The 18,107-nt window shown below is 42.5% G+C and overlaps 1 protein-coding gene across 4 annotated transcripts in view; it reads right to left on the bottom strand.

Moving 5' to 3' along the window:
* The window catches only part of ssbp2 (single stranded DNA binding protein 2), a 352,688-nt gene that overhangs the window by 298,518 nt on the left and 36,063 nt on the right, over positions 1-18,107 (bottom strand). The gene's annotated exons all lie outside the window — the stretch shown is intronic.

Below are 18,107 nucleotides of genomic sequence, written 5' to 3'. Positions count from 1 at the left end.
GTTGGTGCAAACTTTGGGATTGAAATCCATTATAAAGGGCTACGTTAAAAACAAAGGTTTACTGTACTTTGAGGATTTACTGTACTTCAATCAAGTCTCTCCTCAACATCTGACGTTCCAGAGATGCCTAAAAATGTACTCGAAAATAATGATCAGTGCCTCCCTATGTTATGACAGGTTCCATTGCAGAGAGTTCTTTGTAACCCAACAGGTTATTAGGCAAGGCAAGGCAAGGCAAGTTTATTTGTATAGCACCTTTCAACAACAAGGTAATTCAAAGTGCTTTACATAAAACATTAAAAGCATTAGAAAGAAACACATATAAAATGACATTTAGATGTAAAACGATTATTAGATTATTCAGATAAAATAATTACAAAATTAAAAGCAATCAAATAAAATATTTAAAATAGAATTAAACCAGGAATATAAGTTACAGTGCAGTATAGGTAATTAATAAATTGTATTGTTTACTGAAAGGCAGCGGCAAACAGAAAAGTCTTCAGTCTAGATTTAAAAGAGCTGAGAGTTGCAGCAGACCTGCAGTTTTCTGGGAGTTTGTTCCAGATATGTGGTGCATAAACACTAAATGCTGCCTCTCCATGTTTAGTTCTGACTCTGGGGACACAGAGCAGACCTGTCCCAGACGATCTGAGAGGTCTGGGTGGTTCGTAGCTAAGCAGAAGATCAGAAATGTATTTTGGCCCTAACTTAGAAATGCAGCTGCAAACATAGTTCTCACATGGAAGAAGATATCTGCAGAGGTGGGTATTCCAGAGAAATGGACAACCATTTGCAAACCTTGTTTAATTTGTGACAGCCTCCCTCCACTGGATGCTGCTCTGATACCCATCACCTACTACAGATAGACCAGGAGAGACCAAACACCAGCATCATTGAGCCAAGGCCACGGCAAAATAACTGGAAGCTGATATCTGAACCTCATCAGCCTACTCCTTATAAATCCAGGCAAACAGCCGGAAGGGAAAAGGAAGGGAGAGACAGGAATAGGGAGAAAGCCTCCCTACCAACTGCCTTTCCCCATTGCAGGTTTGGAAGAAGACTGAGCCATTGGGACAAACCCGAGGCGACCACTCTTTGGGGTCAAGACTGAGCTGCTGGGACATAGACAGCCAGAGTCTCCTCTGAGGTCACGTTTGAGTGGCCGGCGCAAGACTGAGACCGACAGAGCCTCCTCCTGAAGCCCAAGGCTAAGTTGCCAGAACAAGCCTGAGACTGCCAGCACCTCCTCTCGAGGCAAGGGTGAATTGCAGAGACAAGCTTGAGATCGCTGTGCCTCCTCCTTCAAGACCAGGACCGAGCTGCTGGTCAAGCCCCTATTGCAACGTTCCCTCAGCGACAACAAGGGACCGCTCTCCCACAGGGACTATAAATAAACCATATCATGCAAGTTCACACTATTGCAAGTGTCAGTATATTCATTGTCATTCCTCCATGCCACAAACTGATATTAACAAATGTATCCGCTGGACTCCCAAACACTCAGTTGCACAGAGGTAAAGCTGCTGTCTCACACCGCCAGAGACCAGGGTTCTATCCTGACGACGGGTGGTTTGTGTGTGAAGTTTGCACGTTCTCCCTGTCACCATGTGGACTTTCCCCTCTCTCTTTTTTAAAGCTTTACACTGTACCTCAGCACACGTGACACTAAACTGAAAAGTCAGGTGTTTGTAAACTGGGAAAGGCCAGTTTTAAGTTGTGAGAATCTCCAAGCCGCTATAAGTCCATGACACCATGTCAAGCTGCAGCCTGACCTTTCTGCCACAAGCTGATGTTCCACTGTGGGTGTTGCTGACGAGAGTCAGCTTCTCCCTGTCTTCTTCTTTTTCATTTGCAGATTCCTGGAAATATTCAGCCAGTTGCTTTGCTCACCTATTGCAGAGCTGTGCAGTAAGCAGTAGACTATAATGAAATAGGTGAATATTGGAGGGTGTCCCCAGAGAAGTATGGACATCAAAATCTTTTTCTGAAATGTTCAATAACAGTACCTTTGAATAGCCTTGCAGCATTATTAGCAGAACAACACCCTGTAGTCAGAAACCATAGAGAAAATATCCTTCAATATCAATCAGTGTCTGAAAGAAGCAGCTCTGAGAATACCTGGCATTAACCATTATGAAGCTCCTCTCAAGGTCAGCTAAAATCCTGACCATTCACTAAAATCCCTGATGATTCATAAAAAGCTTCAAAGCAGTATATTGGTGTGGCCAATTTTGGCGTGAATCACGAGAAAGCCAACTAACAAATTCACGTATCCGGTCAATAACATTTGATGCTGCACCTTAAATTATCCTGGAGGTCTAATTGCATCCTTTAGATCCCCCCCCCCCCCCCTTGCACAACAGGTGTCAGTCCTTCAAAGGTCTCTAATGCATTGAGAAACACGATTTTCCCTTTCGCAAAACCATAATAAATTTTCCTGTTTACTCTTCAATTTTATATTTATGCCATGAAACATCCTTGTAAATAATTTCCAACAGATTCCACCTTACAGGGGAGAAAGCTAACTAGTTGCAATTTCCTGTTTTTGTCTCCGTTTTTGAATAACTAAGTAACAACTGAGGACTAGCTAGGATAGACAATCAGAGTAGAAACGTCATAGAGACGAGAGGCGAGAGGGGCAAAGTTTACAGTAAATTTAAACAAATTGGAGTTAAAAGGAAAGAGAGTATTGGAAATTAAGAATTACACCAGAATTAACGGGGCAGAAAGCTCAGGAAGGGATGGGAGAGTATGGCCAAGTGAAATAGGAATCGATGTGAAAGGTGAGGCGAGTAATGGATTAAAAATATTATATATGAATGCACGAAGTATAAGAAATAAAGTGGATGAGCTTGAGGCTCAGTTAGAAATAGGCAAGTATGATGTTGTGGGAATTACAGAAACATGGCTGCAGGAGGACCAGGGCTGGGAACTGAATATTCGGGGGTATACGTCCTATCAAAAAGACAGACAGGTGGGCAGAGGGGGTGGGCTAGCTCTGTTGGTCAGGAATGAAATTCAGTCCCTTGCAAGGGGTGACATAGAATCAGGAGATGTAGAGTCAGTATGCATAGAACTAAGGAATTGTAAGGGTAAAAATATCCTAATGGAGTTTTCTACAGGCCCCCAAACAGTAGCCTGAATATAGGGTGCAAGTTGAATCAAGAGTTCAAATTGGCATGTTGCAAAGGTAATGCTACGGTTGTTATGGGAGATTTCAACATGCAGGTAGTTCAAGTTCAAGTTCAAGTTCAAGTTAGTTTATTGTCATGTGTCCCTGTATAGGACAATGAAATTCTTGCTTTGCTTAAGCACACAGAAAATAGTAGGCATTTACTACAAAACAGATAAATGTGTCCATATACCATGATATAAATATATACACACATGAATAAATAAACTGATAGTGCAAATAACAGAAAGTGGTTGGTAATAATCAGAGTTTTGTCCGAGCCAGGTTTAATAGCCTGATGGCTGAGGGGAAGTAACTATTCCTGAACCTGGTTGTTGCAGTCTTCAGGCTCCTGTACCTTCTACCTGAAGGTAGCAGGGAGATGAGTGTGTGGCCCGGATGGTGTGGGTCTTTCATGATACTGCCAGCCTTTTTGAGGCAGCGACTGCGATAGATCCCCTCGATGGAAGGAAGGTCAGAGCCGATGATGGACTGGGCAGTGTTTACTACTTTTTGTAGTCTTTTCCTTTCCAGGGCGCTCAAATTGCCGAACCAAGCCACGATGCAACCGGTCAGCATGCTCTCGACTGTGCACCTGTAGAAATTAGAGAGAGTCTTCCTTGGACTGGGAAAATCAGGTTGGTACTGGACCCCAAGAAAGGGAGTTTGTGGAGCGCCTCCAAGATGGATTCTTAGAGCAGCTTGTACTGGAGCCGGCCAGGGAGAAGGCAATTCTGGATTTAGTGTTGTGTAATGAACCAGATTTGATAAGGCAACTCGAGGTAAAGGAGCCATTAGGAGGTAGTGACCATAATATGATGTTATAATCTACAATTTGAGAGGGAGAAGGGAAAATCGAAAGTGTCAGTATTACAGTTGAGCAAAGGGAACTATGGAGCCATGAGGGAGGAGTTGGCCAAAGTTGACTGGAAAGGGACCCTAGCAGGGATGACAGTGGAACAACAATGGCAGGTATTTCTGGGAATAATACAGAAGATGCAGGATGAGTTCATTCAAAAGAGGAAGATTCTAAGAGGAATAAGAGGTGACTGTGGCTGACAAGGGAAGTCAAGGACAGTATAAAAATAAAAGAGAAGAAGTATAACATAGCAAAGATGAGCGGGAAGCCAGAGGATTGGGAAACTTTTAAAGATCAACAGAAGGTAACTAAAAAGGTAATACGGGAAGAAAAGATGAGGTACAAAGGTCAGCTAGCCAAGAATATAAAAGAGGATAGTAAAAGTTTCTTTAGGTATGTGAAGAGGAAAAAGTTAGTTAAGACCAAAGTTGGACCCTTGAAGACATAAACAGATGAATTTATTATGGGGAACAAGAAAATGGCAGATGAGTTAAACAGATACTTTGGTTCTGTCTTCACTCAGGAAGACACAAACAATGTCCAAGATGTACTGGTGGCCAGAGGACCTAGGGTGATGGAGGAACTGAAGTAAATTCACATTAGGCAGGAAATGGTGTTGGGTAGACCGATGGGACTGAAGGCTGATAAATCCCCAGGGCCTGATGGTCAGCATCCCAGGATAGTTAAGGAAGCGTCTCTAGAAATTGTGGACGCATTGGTGATCATTTTCCAATGTTCCATAGATTCAGGATCAGTTCCTGTGGATTATCCCACTTTTTAAGAAAGGTGGGAGAAAGAAAACAGAGAATTATACACCAGTTAGCCGGACATCGGTGGTGGGGAAGTTGCTGCATTTACTGTGATCATGGCTGATCATCCACAATCAGTAGCTCGTTCCTGCCTTCTCTCCATATCTCTTGACCCCTCTATCTTTAAGAGCTCTATCTAACTCTCTCTTGAAAACTTCCAGAGAATTAGCCTCCACTGCCTTCGGAGGCACAGAATTCCACAGATTCACAACTCTCTGGGTGAAAAGGTTTTTCCTCATCTCTGTTCTAAATGGCCTACCCCTTATTCTTAAACTGTGGCCCCTGGTTCGGGACTCCCACAACATCGGGAACATGTTTCCTGCCTCTAGCATGCCCAATCCCTTAATAATCTTATATGTTTCAATAAGATCACCTCTCATCCTTCTAATTTCCAGTGTATACGACCCCAGTCGCTCTATTCTATCAACAAATGACAGTCCCGCCATCCCAGGAATTAACCTCATGACCCTACGCTGCACTCCCTCAATAGCAAGAATGTCCTTCCGCAAATTTGGAGACCAAAACTGCACACAATACTCCAGGTGTGGTCTCACCAGGGCCCTATATAACTGCATAAGGACCTCTTTGCTCCTGTACTCATCTCCTCTTGTTCTGAATGCCAACATGCCATTAGCTTTCTTCACTGCCTGCTGTACCTGCATGCTTACTTTCAGTGACTGATGAACAACTACCCCCAGATCTCGTTGTACATCCCCTTTTCCTAACTTGACACCATTCAGATAATAATCTGTCTTCCTGTTCTTGCCACCAAAGTGGATAACCTCACATTTGGCCACATTAAACTGCATCTGCCATACATCTGCCCACTCACCCAACCTGTCCAAGTCACCCTGCCTGCATCCTCATAGCATCCTCCTCACAGTTCACACTGCCACCCAGCTTTGTGTCATCTGCAAATCTGCTAATGTTACTTTTAATTCCTTCATCTAAATCATTGTAAATAGCTGCGGTCCCAGCACCAAGCCTTACGGTAGGTACCTCACTAGTCACTGCCTGCCATTCTGAAATGGACCCATTAATCCCTCCTCTTTGTTTCCTGTCTGCCAACCAATTTTCTATTCAACTTATCAACTTATCAAAGGCTTTCTGAAAGTCCAGGTACACTATATCCACTGGCTTTTCCTTGTCCATATTCCTAGTTACATAGAAACATAAGTTAGAAACATAGAAACATCCTCAAAATATTCCAGAAAATTAGTCAAGCATGATTTCCCCTTCGTAAATCCATGCTCACTCAGACCGATCCTGTTACTGCTATCCAAATGCGCCACTATTTCATCTTTTATAATTGACTCCAGCATCTTCCCCACCACCGATGTCAGGCTAACCAGTCTATAATTACAGGCATATGAGATTAATTTTCAAAGAAGCCCGTTCCTGTACTGTGCCATGTTCTATGCAATTGCCATTTTCCAAACAATGCAAAGTTCCCCTGCTGCAGTTTGGAAAAGGAAAACCATACATCAATGATCTCACTTGCCATTCCTTTTAAGACCATTGGTTGAAATCCATTGGAACCCAAGGACATGCTAACCTGCAGCTCCAACTGTTAGTTTACAATACAATACAATTTATTTGTTATCATTTGAACCTCATTGAGGTTCAAACGAAATTTGGTTTTGTTTGAATTGTAACTTTCCCCATGTTCCTCACTTCCAATTGCCAATTTATCTGAGATATTATTTGTATCCTCCACAGAGAAGATTGCTGCTGAATATCTATCATTATCTGCCTTCTCCTTTTCCCCCGTATTACCAATTCCTCAGACTTGCCTTCTTTACAGACTTGCCTACGTTACAGAGAAAGGTTGAACAAGTTAGGTCTTTATTCTTTGGAGCGCAGAAGGTTAAGGGGGGACTTGATAGAGGTCTTTAAAATGATGAGAGGGATAGACAGAGTTGACGTGGATAAGCTTTTCCCATTGAGAGTAGGGAAGATTCAAACAAGAGGACATGACTTAAGAATTAAGGGACAGAAGTTTAGGGATAACATGAGGGGGAACTTCTTTACTCAGAGAGTGGTAGCTGTGTGGAATGAGCTTCCAGTGGAAGTGGTGGAGGCAGGTTCAATTTTATAATTTAAAAATAAATTGGAAAGGTATATGGACGGGAAAGGAATGGAGGGTTATGGTCTGAGTGCAGGTGGATAGGACTAGGGGAGAATAAGTGTTCGGCACGGACTAGAAGGGCCGAGTTGGCCTGTTTCCGTGCTGTAATTGTTATATGTTATATTTGTTTACAAAATGTTCACATTGAAAACTCTTTTATTTTTCTAAAAGAACTGTGGAAACTCACCATTTCTTTTTCTATTCTGTTGGCACTGACACAATCAATGTTTTTAAGTTTGATAATAACCTTTTAGTTAATTACAAATGGTGGACAGTCCCCTTTCTTTCTTATGGATCTGTATGTACTCTGAAAGCTCCTCTTAATTGTTCATCCCTGTATCGTAATTGACCAATCACTTACCCAACTCTCATTCCACAGATTAAGTACAAAGGTTTAGGCTGATACCAGTGCAATTCTGAGGAATTACAGTACTGTTGGGGCAGTTGTCTTTCCAACAGCATGCAAAATCATGACCACGATGGCACTCTAAGGTGGACACAAATTACCCCATAATATCATTTTGAATGAGTGCATAATAATGGTTTCTGGTATCCAGCCAAATATTAACCCTCAGTCAATTATCACTAATACGTAACAGTTGCTTTTATTCATAGAACATTTCTCTAAGTACTTTACATATAATGAAGTACTTTTTGTAGTCTTGGGGCCTTTTTGCACTTAATATGAATCAAGTACATTGAATTCATGAAATACCTCTGAAATGAAATGACGAATAGACAAAAAATTCTAATATAAATTCTGACCTCAAATATCAAACCTTGGGTGATTTATCCAAAACATCACATTTCAGAACACTATTCTGACTGACGATATCTGACAACCTGCCAAGGGGACACATCTATTGAAAGGCAAGCCATCTTTTTTTGAAAAATTTTCAATGGTTCGACTGTAATGAGAATTGCCATCTCTCGTCAAAATACATTGAGTAACAATGTACTTAAATGCCAAGAGGCTTTGAACATTTTAACTACAATGCTAGTTAAATAAATCAAATCTGCATTCTGTACAACACAACAAGAATCAGAAATGAAAGAATTTGAAAAGAGCAATCGATGATATCATCATATCATAAAGTGTTCTGTTAAAGCAGAATTGGCATACATCACATCTTTGAAAACCAATACCATAATCTAGATGCAAATGCAGAGAAATGTGACAAAACAGCTGCTATTCATGAACAGCCAGCCCAGCAGCACATCAATCTTATTTTCAAGTATTCTGAGGTGGCTAAAGTTGCGGAGCTTGTACCGTCCCCTTGTTTTTAAAAAAAGGTGTACAATTGCTTATCTCACACCCCGAGAACACAGATTTAAAATGTATTTTGCCATCTTCAGCGAATCCCGTTCTTTTATGGGATTCTTGGAAAACATGTTCACTGTATAAAGAAAAAAAGTTGATATCAATTCAACCATATTTTAAAAAGATAGAAAGCTGATTTCTGTTTGCTCAAAAGAAGATAAAATCAGACACAATATTTTAACTTTGTTGTGGCTTGAACTTGTGTGCATTAAAGTAGACTACAATCAGTTTCTTTTTTGTTAATTTAGATATTTCTAAATGTTAAAGCTGTCAAAGTTTAATTAGATTTCATGGATAATTCAATTTAAATTTGTTATTCATTGAACTCTGTTACAAAATTCTATGATGGACACAAAAAGCTGGAGTAACTCAGCGAGTCAGATAGCATCTCTGGAGAAACGGAATAGGTGACCCTTCTTCAGACAATTCCTGTCGTACATGCCCTTAAGGGCCTGTCCCACTTTCACCTTTTTTACTCGTGGACATTTTTCATCATGCCAGAAAAAACGCCCCTACCTACTTGATGCCACGAGTACCTACGACTAGCATCACGGCCTCCTACGACCTTGTGACGACCATGCTGCAAGTATGAGTGAAGGGCAAACTCGGCAGAGGTCGTGAATTAGGTCGTGAAAGTGGGACAGGCCCTTAGATACTCTCATTGTCTTTTTAAAAGAGTTATGATAATGTTTAAAAAGCACAAGTATTTCTTAGTTTATTTTGTCAATACAGAAATCAAAAGATTACTATAATACAATGCTACAAGCATGAAATTGTCTTTGCGTAAACATTACCAGGTTTTCATAAAATGCTAATTTCTTTATTATATGCAAAAACAAAAATGAGTTAAGATAATTAAAATCATTTTAATTGACTAATTTTAATCTGAAAACACTGCATTCATATATTTACATTTATTACAAAAAAGAGTCCTGCAGTCTTAAGGGCCTGTCCCACTGCGGGGACCTAATTTGCGAGTTTAGACTCATACTCGCAGCATGGTCGACACGTGGTCCTAGGAGGTCTATGTAACTCTCCTTCATTCTCGAGCGTAGTCCCCGTATACTCGAGGCCTCAGTTTGGTCGAGTCGGTTTTTTTAGCATGCTGAAAATTGTCCACGACTAAAAAATGGTCGGCATGAAAAAAATATATATATTTTTTTTTTACTCGCAGGTTTAGTCGAAGTAGGTCGTAGGTCGGCATGTTATTCGTAGGTAATCGAAGGTAATCGAGGGTAGTCAAAGGTAATCCAAGGAAGTCGAAGGTAGTCGTAGATAGCGTTAGTATAGTTGAAGGTGGTCGTCTACACTCTCCACTATTCGGTGTCCAATTATCCTGAAGCTAGTCTTCAACATAGTCGAAGGAGGTCGAAGGAAGTCTTCTACATATTCGTAGGAGATTCTCTACATAGTCGAAGGAGGTCGTAGGAGTTGTTCTACTTCAGTGATACAACACGATCATGACACTTTTTAAAATTCTCCTAAACTCTTCTAAACTCGCAAATTAGGTCCCCACAGTGGGACCGGCCCTTAACAATACTAAAAAGCCTACGTTCAATGCAAGAACTGGATTTTGAGAAATTCAGTTTCTTAAATCTAGTGCTGATCTTATCATTTTGGATCTTTTTTATTTTACAGCTCTTTATCCTCAAAATATAACACTTTACATTTCTTTGCAGTGAATGAATGCAGAATTGACAATGCTGCTTCCAGTTTCGTTTTTAATGTGTTATTACTAAGCTTTTCACAAGTGATACGTAGGGTACACTAATTACATTCTACATAATCTAGTGATCAGTCTTCTTGGGCCAAAGAGCTTCTTACTCACACAGAAAAGTGGCTCCTAGAAAATATGCATGAAATAGAATTATAGTGCATTATAATTGATTGAAACAGTAGATTTAAAGTTCAGCAATGTGTAAGTCAGGTCCGCGGCTTTGGAAATGTTAATTTCAGTTTAAAAAATGACAACTAACATTAGTTTTTCAACAATGCTTTACAAAAAGGAAAATAGGATATAGATTAAATACACAGACCAAAAATACTAATTGAACTCAAATTAATCATGACCTAATATTTAATCACATGAGTGACAAATTAAATAAATAAGAAAAATGGGCATTACAATCTTTCAAGTATTTACAAAAGCCATCGTGCCTTATGTAAATAAATCCCAATTAAAATTACTTTCAGACTATAACAGATTAAAAAAAATGTTACATGGCCTCAATATAAATAACTTACTAGGAATAGATACATAGATCCTCCATAATAAAGCTCAATAGAAAACGAAGGAAGTTCAACATATCTCCAATGACAAAGCATCTGCAGTTCTTTGTTTCTTCGTGACCAAGGACCATTTTCACTACGATCATACCCTCTTCTCCCCTTCACCCTCTCCTGCTGTGCCAGACCCAGGATTCAAGAACAGCTTCAGCCTCGCTGTTATCATACGACTGAACGGTCCACCCAGTAGCTCGGGGTATATGCCTGATCTCCCAACATTGCATAGCAGACCATATGCTTTAATTTAGCTGCACTTTCTCTGTAACTTTAATGCTATTAAGCTGGAACACTATTCCGCACTCTGAAATGTTTCTATTTGTACTGGCGATTATGGCTTGTGCATGACTTGATTTTACTTGTGTATGGTATCATTTAACTGGATGGCATACAAACAATTTGTTTCAATGTATCTCGGTACACATGACAACAATAAATCAATACCAATAAGTTTAGCTCTGTTTATCTTGCTACAGATACAACGGACCTACAGAGTATTTCCTACATCTATATAACTAAATCTCTGATCTTGACCGCTTTTGGCCGACTGTGCTGCGATTTCCGAGAGAACGCCACCACCTACGGCCGTCATTTTTGGCCACCTCGCTCAGAGCCCCCCTCCGCCGTATGAGTGCTGAGGATTTTTTCCGTCGATGAAAAATGAGAGAGATATTAATGTTTTTACAAAATTCCTCATTCTCTCTGCTGCCCCCACTGGTGGCAGGGGGAGGGACTATAAACCCAGGAAGTGTCATGCCTCACTCAGTCTCTGCCAGGCCCAGGAAGGGAGAGGGTCTGGCAGAGACTGAGCTGCGAATAACACTGAACGCACGTCTACTCCACGGTGAGTCCCCTCGATACGGCTGTAAAGCGGCTGCAGCCCTTTTAAAAAAGTTTGTGTTCACAAAATGAATTTTGGTGGTCGGGTGTCTGCAGCCCAATTGTTTGCCTCGCCTTTTTTAACAAGTTTGTGTTCAGAAAATGAATTTTGGTTGTCGGGTGTCTGCAGCCCAATTATTTGCCTCGCCTTTTTTTTAATAACAAATTTGAGTTCACAAAATGAATTTTGGTTGTCGGGTGTCTGCAGCCCAATTGTTTGCCTCGCCTTTTTTGACAAGTTTGTGTTCACAAAATGAATTTTGGTTGTCGGGTGGCTGCAGCCCAATTGTTTGCCTTGGCTTGGCTTTTAAAATCGTTGCAACAGTTGGATGCCTGCCCAAGCATCCATACGGCCCACAATGTCTATACTAGCCCTCTGGAAACCAGTACCTTCGGCCCGCTAGCTAGCACAACAGCGTAACCCATACTTTAGGGAACAGGGGTCCCTCTCTCCCATCATAGATGAGGCCCTCATTCGTGTCTCCTCGATACCCGCAGCTCCGCCCTTGCTCCCCCTCTCCCTAGTCGCAACAGACAGAGTCCCTCTAGTCCTTACCTTTCACCCCATCAGCCGTCGCAGACAACACATAATCCTCTGAAATTTTCACCACTTCCAACGGGATCCCAACATCATTCCATTTCCACCACTTTCCGCCTTCTGCAGAGACCGTTCCCTCCGCAACTCCCTGGTTAACTCATCCCTTCCCACCCAAACCACCCCCTCCCCAGGTACCTTCCCCAGCAACCGCAGAAGATGCAACACCTGTCCCTACACCTCCTCCCTCGACTCTGTCCAGGGACCCCGAGAGTCCTTTCAGGTTAGGCAGAGGTTCACTTGCACCTCCTCCAAACTCATCTACTGTATCCATTGTTCATGATGTGGACTCTTATATATGGGCGAGACCAAACGTAGACCGGGCGATCGTTTAGCTGAATACCTTCGTTCAGTCCGCCTGAACCAACCTGATCTCTAGGTTCCTAAACACTTTAATTTCCCCTTTCCATTCTCACACTGACCTTTCTGTCCGAGGTCTCCTCCATTGTCAGTGTAAGGCTAAACACAATTGGAGGAATAGCATCTCATATTTAACTTGGGCAGCTTTTGGTCCAGTGGTATTGATTATTCTAACTTCAAGTAACCCCGGCATTCCTTCTCTCTCAATCCCTCTCCCATCCAAGTCGCATCAGCTTCTCGTTTTCACCCAACAAACAGCTAACAATGTCCTGTTTCCTTTATCATCGTTACTTTTTTGCATATCTTTCATTCATTGTTCTTTATCTCTGTATATCATCGTCTATATCTCTCATTTCCCTTATCCCCAACTAGTTTGAAGAAGGGTCTCAACTCGAAACGTCACCCATTCCTTCTCTCTAGTGATGCTGCCTGAACCACTGAGTTACTCCAGCTTTTTATGTCCATCTTAAATTTAAAGTTTGTTTCAATCATCAAGGCCCAAAAAACAGATGACACCTGACAGTCCTTTCTTCTAGCACCAACTCGCCACAATGCAATGGAGTGCAAGTTTAGATTCCTAGAGTGATACAGAATGGAAATAAGTCCTTCGGCCCAACTCAGTCAATCCACCCAAAATGCTTATCTATGCTAACCCCATTTGATCTTGGATCATATCCCTCTAAACCTTTTCAATCCATGTATCCATCCAATTACCTTTTAACTGTTGTTGTAATTGTACTTGGTTCTACCATCTTCTCTGGCAGCTTGATATATGCACTACTGTGTAAAAAGGTTGCCCCTGGGAATGCTTTAAAACTTTCCTCTCTCACCTTTAACCTATGCCTTTTAGTTTTACATCTTCACCCTGGGATAAAGACTATCTCCACTACTCACGAGTCATAGAACCATAGTCATAGAGCAGGATAAAAGGCCCCTTGGCCCAACTTATCCATGACCCTCATCTATATTAATAAAACTCTTAGTTTGTGCCGGCAATGTGTCACTCTGCTCTGCTTTTTCCTATCTTCTTTCAAACGCTACGCCACAGCCTTCCCATTTTCATATATTTTACTCACATTTTTCCCGTCGAAGCGATAAACATCTTCCAGCCTATATTTCCGAAGTTATTCATGATTTAAAGTTTCAAAAAAAGCCAAAACCACTTTCTCAGAGAGCGTCCAGTGATGATGTCACAATGCCTCTCACAGTGCACCAATCACAATGGGCCAGACCCTGGCGCTGCTCTACGACCTGGGTACGTCCTGGGGCAGGGAATGGGGGAGGAGGAAGGAGATGGGGTATGGTCTCTACCCCCCCCCCCCATCTCTGCCCCTCTCCCTCCCCCTGCCTATACCCTCCCTCACCCTCTCTACTCCCTCCACCTCCCACTCCCTCTCAACCCCCTCCCTCTCTCTCTGCCACCCCTCTCCCTTTCTAGGGAGTGGTAAGTATTGGGACCTATGGAATACTGCGTTCGGGGACCAGCCCTCCCCCTTGACGCCCTTGAACCTTCTGGTCTGGGCAGCATTTCCGTGAATCTTTTCAGTGCCCTCTATCTTCATCACATCCTTCCTATTGTGTGGTGGAGAGAGCTCCACAAAATACTCCAAATGATGTATTATGAGAACCTTGAAATAGTAACAGCACACCATCCAGTACACTGCCGCATTCCTATTTTTGTATAGCAGCAGCACAAGCCTTCTTCTCTCTGTCATCTCAGCACCTGTGTTCTGCAAGTCCAATTTTTTCCATTGTGTGATGCTGTGCAGCACATTACAGCCCTTGTGCAGATCATTGCTGTGCATTAGAATAAACTGTATATATGATGAGGCGCTTCCAATCTCATCATCAGCCTGACAGTGGCATTCTGACACATATATTTTTGTTTGGTGTGGAGATACAGCATGGAAACAGCCCTTTCGGCCCACCGAGTTCACCACGATTGTCAATCACCCGTACACTAGTTCGATGCTTTACTACTTTTGCATCCTACACACATGGGGCAATTTATAGAAGCCAATTTACCTACAAATCCGCACGTCTTTGGAATATGGGAGGAGAATGTAGCACCCGGAGAAAACCCACACAGTCATTGGGAGAATGTACAAACTCCACACAAACAGCACCTGTAGTCAGGATCGAACCAAGGTCTCCAGCGCTGTGAGGCAGCAGCTCTAGGGCTGTGCCACTGTGCTGCAATTAGGTGGTTTTGTAGGTAGATACACAAGAGATTGCAGATGCTGCAATAGAAAGGCCTTTTAATTTAGTGAATTGACATATATACCGAGGTACAGTGAAAAGCTTTTTTTGGTGCATACTATCTAGTCAGCGGAAAGACTATACAGGATTACGATACAATAGAACTTTTTTTATCCCAGGAGGGAAATTGATCTGCCAACAGTCATAAAACACAAAATACATGAAATTAAAGTGACGAATGGAAAGGATTGTGGATGTGTAAAGATTGGGGAGGGGGGGGGTGATGTCAGTCTCAGTCCACCCCATGACAGAAGGGGGAAGAGTTGTACAGTTTGATAGACACAGGGAAGAAGGATTTCCTGTGACGTTCTGTACTGCATCTTGGTGAAACCAGTCTGTTGCTCAGGTTGACCAGTGTGTCATGGAAGGGGTGAGCTGTATTGTCCAGGATGCTCCGCAGTTCGAGGAGCATCCTGCACTCCATGACCAGCTCCCATGAATCCAACTCCGCGTCCAGGATGGAGCCAACCTTCCTGGTGAGTTTGTTGATCCTATTGGCATCTGCGGCCTTCGCCCTGCTGCCCCACCACACAGCAGCGACGAAGGGCACTGGCTACCACCGATTGGTAGAACATCTGCAGCATCTCACTGCCGACGTTGAAGTGCCTTCACAAAAAAAACAGCCGGCTCTATCCCTTCTTGTACAGGGAAGGGGGAGGGGGAAGAGAGAGTGTCCGGAGTGAGACTCATTCTTGATTGTGTTGGTGGCCTTGCCGAGACAGTGTGAAATGTAGATGGAATCAATGGGAGGGAGTTTGGTTTGCGTGATGGTCTGGGCAGTGTCCTCAAATCTCTGCAATATCTTGCAGTCTTGGATGGAACAGTTCCCACAACATGCTGTTATATCCCAATAAAATGCTTTCTATGTCACATCTGTAGAAGTTGGTGAGAATTGTTGGGATCATGCCGACCCTCCTAGGCCAAACTTAGACTTCCTAACACCCGAATAGAAAGTTAAGATAGTTCTCCTATAGTACCTCTTACGATGACTGTCAGAATCTGAACATATAATAGGCATTACTCTGGAACAATTCCATGGCGGAAGTTGAAGCACTGGTGATTTGACAACTGGTTAACTGCAGCAAACAGGTCCAACCGCAAAAGGTCTTGTTCCAGCAGACGGCACAAGTCTGCTTCTGTGATACGAGAGGTCAAAAAACATGTGTCGCCAGAGCTAGATGCAGATCAGCCTTCTGCTGTTCAAATTATTGTTGACATTGTTCATTCTTGAATTACAACAATTTACATAGCATAAGCAATGTTTGTCTGAGTGTTGAAAAATGCAGAAAACTATTCACACAAAATCATCTTCAAAGTTTGGAAACAACCTCCAAAGTTTACCAAATTAGTTGCAACGCTTAGAGCTGGTTCTAATGAATTGTAAACAATGTATTTTACAAAGTCAATCAAGATGGCAGCAATGAGACTGTTGTATTTAAAGGCAAATTTTCTCCTCAATATTTCAGCTTCTTCTGATGTTGTGATTTCATTAGTGTTCCAAATGCGCAGAAAGATGCGGAAACTTTTAACTCGTGTTGAAATTGCTCGCACTGCATTACTAACAATTTGAAATTAACCATCTACTTCTCCCAAGGTTTCTCTCTTAAAATCTGAACGACACATAAAAGTTGGCTCACTGGAGACCATCTTCCAAATGCACTCACTTTCAGCAAATTTAATACTAGCCTCCGTGCTGATGATGTGAAGAGTACTTGTTTTTTATTAAGTCAATGGTGCAATTCACTTTCAAAATATGTGTGAGGATGTTAAACGTCAAGATTTTATAATTTGCTTAAGTATTTTCAATTTAATTTAACCTCACTAAAAAATGCAAAAGGTGCACCAATGGAATGGTTCAGTTGTACTTTGAGGTTATGGGAGAGAAAACACCTGACTATGTTAATACTGGCCAAATTAAAGACACTGTAAATTGGAGGATCCCTGCACTTATCAGAATTGCTTAACCCTTGTCAGCTGAAATTTACAGGCATGGGATGGTGCCAGCCAGTCAAGGCTCAGACTGGTATGCAGGTGGTGAGGGATCCAGGTGTTCTCCTTGTGTCTCCTAAATTGATAAAATGTATAGCAGTTTTGCAAACAGACCTTAAATGCGTCATTTCGATTGGATCGCTGCAAGGGCATTGTAAATAGTATAAATAATGTTGCAAGACGGTCATTCTGTTAATTGATGATTTGTTGAACTGTTGAGCCTTGGAAAAACAGTTTGAATCCCAAGGCACATGTTGCATTGTTCAATTTTGTTTGCTTCCTTCTAGAAGCTTCTTCCAAATACAATGTATTCAAGATTGTATTATTGGGTTGGGGAACTGTCAATGATGTACTGTTATAATTTATATGTTTGATTGGTTTATAAAGCGACCACCCCCATTTGGTTTGGCCACAAGGTTCGGGGAACTATAAAAGGTAGCTCCCACGAGGTCCGATGTCGATCTTCTGGAAGAGCGATTGGGACTGCGAGACCTTTTGGAGTGTCTCTGCTTGCACGAGGCTAGAAGGGCTTAGCCAAGCAGATACAAGGATCGAACCCGCGGTGGTTAGGTATTGTATAGGGGAATTTGTGTGTTACCCAAAATAAAGTTTAGTTGCTCATGCTTGATTCAGTATTTTATTGACTGAAACTAGACTGGGGGGAAGCTTTATACATTGGGGGCTCGTCCGGGATCTCAATGGACCCCAAAACACAAGTTTGCAATTAAGGGTGTTAAGCTGTCCCGATCGCGAGTGCAGAATTCGGCGCCACGGTGCGGTTTTCGCATTGATTTTCATCACTTCGCCAGTTGGAGCAGATCGATCATTCGCGGGCTTGGGAAAGTGTCCCAATGACATTGTAGAACAGAGTCTAGCAAGCACGGGAGCGCGGGGGGGGGGGGGGGGGGGGGGGGGGGGGGTGGTTCATAGCGCTCCTTTGGGTTGGAGGCCCTTAAAACCAGGGTGGGGTTAGAGCCATGCTGGGGTTGGGTTAGAAGCCCTTTACAGGGTTAGAGGTCCAAAACTTGGTCGTAGTTGGCAACTGCAGCTGCTGGCAAACGCCATAAATTCAGATTTGGGTTAAAAGCCCCACCCAGAATTGGTATCTGATTGACGGGATATTGAAAAACAAGTCTGGTATACGTGCTAAGCGGTGAAGCATTTGACCTGTCGTTGCTGGGCGCACTGATTGGAAAGATGCGTTCCGAAACTTGGCATCGACTGCCAGCGTGAAGAGGCTAGGCACTGACATCTGGTGCCACGCAGGTGAGAAGGAAACCCTTTTGACGAGGTAAAACAGGCCCGTACGAAGCTTTTCAAAAAGGGGGGTGGCATGACAGGATTACAAAAATTTAATGTGAAATAATGTGCGTAGCGCGCACATCACGAGTGCGAAGCGTGAAGTCCCTTGATGCCGGGGTCCAGGGCCTGCTGGAAGCTCAGGGGTTTT

This window comes from Amblyraja radiata, chromosome 3, assembly GCF_010909765.2.
Source record: "Amblyraja radiata isolate CabotCenter1 chromosome 3, sAmbRad1.1.pri, whole genome shotgun sequence".
Taxonomy (NCBI): domain Eukaryota; kingdom Metazoa; phylum Chordata; class Chondrichthyes; order Rajiformes; family Rajidae; genus Amblyraja; species Amblyraja radiata.
This window is presented reverse-complemented; position numbering and strand designations above follow the sequence as displayed.